The following is a 7,022-nucleotide window of genomic DNA, read 5'->3' as shown; positions in this document are numbered from 1 at the left end:
CTAACCTACTTACCCTCCCACCCATATTGTAGCCACAGAGGACTATTTCCATCCTTGTTATGGTGGGTTTTGCTTGCCACATCAAGCAAGTAGACATGAGCCAACCACTCTTGTCCTTCAAGATACAAATTATTAGAGTTAATAAAACTCTAAGCCAACTATTTCCCTAGAGAGTTACTGCTGTCTTCTTTCTGGTTTGAATCATACTGTACTATTCCTAATGAAGTGAAGGTACATTTTGTATTCACTATTTTAGAAGCAAAATGAGATTTCCTTTGAGCACTGTTTAAAAATAAAATGTGTCTATCCTTGGATATAGACAAAATCATAATAAAACAAAATAATTTGGGTTCAGCATAAAATCAATTTGTGCAAACTTGATGGGGATGTGTGACAGGAAGACCCTCTCCAAAGTCTCAGGTCAGAAGTTGCTTGGAACTCTGAGACTGTGATATGAGCAAGGGCAAGTGTTTAGTGAGGTCCTCGCCTAGAGTGGAAGTTACTAGATGTCCACTGTTCTTCCTGCAGAGTCACCAAAACAGGTGCATCAGCATAATTCTACTTGAAACTGCTCAGAGTCCTACATTTAAAATAGAGATAGCAAACCAACAACCTAAATTTACTCCTTAAAGGACTAGAAAAAGAAGAACTAACTCCATACATGGCAGAAAGAGTAAAATTTAAAAAAATAAACTGGAACAAAGAAACAGAATATAGAATAGAAAAATTAAAAATCACAATGAAATCCAAAGTTAAATATTTGAAAATATTAACAAAATTGATAAACCATTAGCTAGATTGACAGAAAGAATGTTAAACTAAAATCAGAAATGAAAGAGAAGCTACAGCTGAGTTTACAGAAATGAAAAGAATTATGAGAGGAAAGTACTAGGAACAATTGTGTAGCAACAAATTCTAGGTCCTAGATTAAGTGCATAAATTCCTAGAAACACACTACCTATCCAAACTGAATCACAAAGAAACAAATAATCTCTCAACAAACCTACAACTGGTAAGGAGACTGGTAAACCTTCCAACAAAGAAAAACTCAGGACCAGATGGTTTCACTGGTGAGTTCTACCAAACATTGGGGGGGGGGAGAATTAACACCAGTTCTCCTAAACTCACCCCCCTCCAAAAGAAAGTTGAATAGGAGAATATACTTCCAAGCTCATTCTGTGAGGCCAGAGTTACCTTGATACCAAAGCCAGATGAGGACACAGCAACAACAACAACAAAAAACCCCAAAAAACAAAACTACAGGCCAATACCTTTGATGAATATTGGTACAAAAAATCCTTGACAAAATTGTAGAAAATAGAATTCAACAGCACACTAAGACAAAGTAGGATTTACTTTTTCAATACAAAGATGGTTGATATATGAAAACCAATCAATGTAAACATTTCATAAACAGAATCAAGTAAAAAAATCATATGATCATCTTAGCTGGAAAAAGCACTTACCAAAACTCAATAATTTTTCATGATAAAAGTAAAAGTACAAATAAAATAGAACTATCTCAACATAATGAAGATTATATATGAAAATCTCACAGCTAAAAATCATACTCAATGGTGAAAAACTAAAGATTTCTCTTTAAGATCAAAAAGAAGACAAGGATGCTCTCCACTGTCATTTCTATTACATGCAGTACTAGAAATCTTAGCTAGACAAACTAAGAAAGAAAAATAAATAAAGGGCATCTAAACTGTAAAGGAAAAAGCAAAGTTATCTCAGTTCACAGATAATCTAATCCAAATAGAGGAAACTCTAAAGAAAACTTACTACAACTAATGAGCAAATTCAACATTTGTTCATCAAAATCAACACACAAAAATCAGCTGCATTTCTATAAAGTACAACAAAGAACAACCTGAAAAAATAAATTAAGAATATAATTTCATTTACAATAGCATCACAAAATAATAAAATACTTAGGATAAACCACTACTTTTCCAAGGAGGAAAAGACTTGTACACTGAAAACAATAAAGCATCGAAAGAAATTAAGACATCAGTAAATGGGAAGACATTCCATATTCATATTTTGGAAGGCTGAATATTATTAATATTTCAATACTCTCCAAAATAATCTATATATTCAATGCAATCTCCATCAAAATCCCAATGACTGTCTTTTAGAAATAGAAAAATCCATCCAAAAATTCATATGGGCTATCAAGGGACCCTAAAGAACCAAAACAATCTTCAAAATAACAAAGTTGGAGATCCCAAACTTCCTGATTTCAAAATTTGCTACAAAGCTACAGTAATCAAACTGTGGTACTGGCATAAAGACAGACATACAGATTAATGAAATAGAATGGAAAGCCTAGAAATAAGCTTTCATATATATGGTCAAACAATTTCAACAAGAATGCCAAGATGACTCAATGGGGAAAAGAACTATTGAAAAATAAATGATATTGTAAAATGCAAAAGAATGATATTGGACGCTTACTTTATATCATATACAAAAATTAACTCAAAATGAATAGATCAAATACTTAATCTTAAGAGCTAAAACTATAAAACTTTTAGAAGAGGACATAAAGGAAAATCATCATGTTGAATTTGGCAATTGTTTCTTGGCTATGACACCAAAAACACAAGTAAAGGAAGAAAACATAAATGAATTGGACTATATCAAACTTAAAATATTTTGTATATCAAAGTACCCAATCAACAGAGTGAAAAGGCAGCATGGGGAATGGGAGAAAATATTTGCAAAATTTATATCTAATAATGGTTAGTATCCTGAATATATAAAAGACTCCTATAACAATATAATGAAAATCTAACTGAAAATGGGACAAAGGACTTGAATAGATATTTCAAAGAAGATAGACAAATGGCCAATAAATAAATGAAAGATAGTTAACATCACTAATTGCTAGGGTCTAAATGTTTGTGTCCCCCAAAATGCTTCTGTTGAAATTTTAGTCCTCAAGGTGATGGTATGAGGATGTGGGGCTTTGGCAGGGGGATTAGGTCATGAAAATCCTCCTCAATAGCCTTAGCACCATTATATAATAGACCCAAGACAGCCTTTCCCTCCCCTCTATCATATGATAACATGAGAAGATGCCATCTATGACAAAATGGGCCCTTGCCAGGCACCAAATATTCAGAGAGCTTTATCCTGGACTTCCCACCCTATGAGAAATAAACTTCTGATAGCTATAAGCTACCCAATGCATAGTATTTTATTGTAGTACCCAAATGGACTAAGATACTGATCACAGGGAAATACAAATCAAAACCACAATAAGATACTACCTCATACCCATTTAGGATGGTCACCATCCAAAAAAACACAGATAATAGCAAGTGTTGACAAGGATATGAGAAAATAAAACCCTTGTGCTCTCTTACTAGGAATGTAAAATTGTGCAGAAACTAATGGAAAACATTATGGCTGTTCGTCAAAAACTTAACAATATAGGGCCTGGGATTTAGCTCAGTGGTTCCACCGCCTGCTTTGCAAGCGCAAGGTCCCTAGTTGGATCCCCAGTTTTAAAAATATAATTACCATAAACTCACAATGTCACTTCTGAGTGTGTACTCGAAAGAATTAAAAGTAAATATTGAAGAGGTATGTGTATACCCGTGTTTATAAGAGTAGTATTCAAAATAGCCAAGGAGTAGAAGCAAGCTGTGTCTATCAACAGACGAATGGATACACAAAATGTAGTATATACATACAAAATATGGCATATAAATTATGAAATATTATTCGGTCTTCCAAAGAAAGAAAATTCTGATTTTCTATGACTTGAATGAATCTTTTTTTTGGTACCTGGGATCGAACTAGGGTCCTTGTGCTTGTGAAGCAGCGGAACCACTGAGCTAAAACCCTGGCCCTTGAATGAATCTTGACACCATTTTGTTAGGTGAAATAAGCCAGTCACAGGAGGAGAAACATTATATGATCCCACATATGTGAGGCACCAAGAGTAGTCAAATTCATAAAAAGTAGAATGGTAGATGGTAGACTGGAGGGAGGAGAAAATCAGGAATTACTGTTTAATGAGTATGAGGTTTGAGTTTTGCAAGATGAAAAGAGTTCTGGAGAGGGATAGCAGTGATGGTCGTACAACAATGTGAACGCTCACAAATTACACACCTAAAACAGTGAAAATGCTAAATTTTATGAGTATTTTGCCAAATTTTTTTTAAAAATTCAAATCTTGTTGGTCTTAGTTCCATGAGATTCAATCATCATGATTCAAGCAGTCCATTTCAAATATTAAAACTTTATTTTTAATTAATACTTAATCAGTGGTAGTACTGTACCTCTTTGAAACCTGAAGGGGCCTAGCTGCACATGGTGGTACAAGTGTGTAATTCTGGCTAATCAGAAGACTGAGACAGCAGAATGACAAGTCTGAGGCCAGCCTAGGCAACTTAGGCCTGGTCTGAAAAAAGTTTTGATTTGTAAAGGACTGGGATGTAGCTCAGTGGTAGAACTTGTGTATTGCCCAGCATGCACAAGTGCCCCAGTACTACATGAAAGGGGTTGGGAGAAGAAGCTGAACAAATGGTTTTATAAACTCCAGAAGGAACCAACGCAGTTCTCAAAGTTGAATTATTTTCTCAAGAAAATGTATAATCTTCAACTCATCAATATCTTCCTCTTTATAAATCCACATATTTTATTAAGGGCCCATTATGAGGTAAACACTAAGAATACGAGGAATTTCTACCGTTCAGTCTATCATACCTCCTTATGTTAAGAATCTGCACTTACACTAGACCTTGAAGGTTGCGTAGAATTTGCCAAATGGCAAAAGATGAGATATGGCATTCTCAGAAGTAGAAAGACTATGTGCCAAAGCCTATACTTGTAAGGGGCCAGGGCCCATCCTAGGAAATTGGAGGCATCTCAGTGGGGCTGAAGCACTAGGTGCAGGGCATGGAGTGGAGAGAGCGTGAAGCTGAGGAGAACAGGTTTCCAGCTATCTGTCCTTCCTTGTTCTTACTTAAACAATCTGCCTTTCCAATAACAAAGTTACCTCTGGGCATCTTGCACACAATTCAACAGTAAAAGCAGCCATCTACAAGTCTCTCTGGTGTTAGATAAAACGCAGGGATGAGAATTTTAGCCCAAGCAAGGAAAATACCTGCACACAAGCCACAATTATCTTCTCCTAAACCATAGTAGCCATGACTAATCAACTAATACACTCTCAACCCTTAAGGCTACAGACAGTCTTGTATTCTCAATGCAGCTCTCAGGAAGGTAGACCCCTCAATCACAATGGCACACGAGATAAATCTATTTAAGATAAACCTATCTTATGGAGTAGCATTCTGCATGCTTTGACTGAACCAGGTTAAATATGTAGAAAATAAAGGTTTTACCACTTGTCAACTCCAAGGGGTTTGTGGCTAAAAGCTAGAATACATGTTTAGTTCAAGGATGAATCTTCTCATGCGGAAGCCAAGTTCTAGCTTTTGCAAACTTACATTGTAAGTGCCTCTTATGCAGCAAGAATCCAGTATGTACTATACATTAATTGCCAAGTATACAACTACAAAAATGATCTAAAAAATTCGGCATCTTCATTCCTGTTTAGGAAGAGGAACATGTGACACAAACATCTAAGTAATCAATCCAAGACCGTGTGGTTAGAAAGAACCAAAGTGAGGATTTGAACACCTATTAGATTTCTATTAGAACACCAATATGTCATGTTGCCACCATGTTATGCTAATTAATTACACAATAGGTATTGTTTATATTGTCTCATTTTGCATTTATAAATATGGTCAAGAAATTGCTCAAAAAATTGAGACTACTTAAAGTCAAAATCAGAGGTCAAACTGATATTAGCCACAAATTTTAGGGATACTATATATATAAAACTTAACAAAGTTCATGCAAAGTATGAAGGTCTCACAAGGCATTTAATTGTTGATTTTGAAAACTGATAGGTTCAAAGAAGTCATAAGCTTTCCATCCTGTTCTGAGAATCAGGTTTACACCTTTATACCAACTTTTGTTTCCTGTGGATTTAGTCAAGAGGACACAGTACTCTCTCTAGCATCAAGCATACAACAGTAGGGAATCCCTTCTGTTCTGAAAAGAGAAGCCATAGAAGGCTCTTGCAACCTATGGGTACCTGCACTTGAATCAAATTGGTTTGGGTTTAATTTTCAATTCCTAAAACATTTGCCATGTACTACTGAAGAGGGCATGATGAATATAATTTCTCCAAAAGCTTGGATTACTCTCCAAGTACTTTTAAAATTCCCATTCTACATAAACACTCACTACCTCAAATAAATAAATGCACCTCTCAATATTGTCTTGTATTTACAATGCACAGTTAACATGTATTTGGCAAGAAAACAACATGACTCTTACTATTTTCCCTTAGGGCTTCAAGAGTAAATATTTTCCATTTCCAAAATTCATAGTCACAAATGAAATCCAGGAATCACTAAATCTCATTTCCAAGCTGATGAAAACATACCAATTAAGTAGGAAAGATAATGTATCTTCTTGCAGAGTGATGAAATTATATTAAATTTAGGATGTCAAAATGGTAAACCAGGGTATTCTGCTTCACTCTAAAACCAGCGCTGTGGTCATGGGACATGCCATGGATTGGAAGAAGAGGACTTGCATTCCAGTCCCAGCCCCATCTCTCCTGATCTGGGTGGTTTTGGCCTCTGATCAGTAAAACAGAGATGAAAATATTGCCTTGCCTCCTAGCTCATAGGATTGTTATGAAGAGTGAATGAGACAATGCACATAATATGCTCTGAAATCAGTACTGCTCTATCCAAGGCAGTCATTTACATCCCTACAAAAATGGTTCACATTTACATTGTATTAAGGGATGCTAGAGCTTTATAGATTTAATTAATTCTTTCATAGCTTGAAATCAAGCCCCATAACACACAATAACATATTCTAAAGAGTATCTCAACTTAGAAGTTGAGAGAACAAGGGGGCAAAATCACAAAGAAACTAAAAAAATAAACTGACATATTTCATATTTGTAAGTCCTG

This window comes from Heterocephalus glaber, unplaced genomic scaffold (genome assembly GCF_053883595.1).
Source record: "Heterocephalus glaber isolate CG9 unplaced genomic scaffold, H.glaber_assembly_v1.0 deba00000676, whole genome shotgun sequence".
NCBI classification, from domain to species: domain Eukaryota; kingdom Metazoa; phylum Chordata; class Mammalia; order Rodentia; family Bathyergidae; genus Heterocephalus; species Heterocephalus glaber.
The sequence above is the reverse complement of the archived record's forward strand: the minus strand, read 5'-3'. Positions refer to the sequence as shown.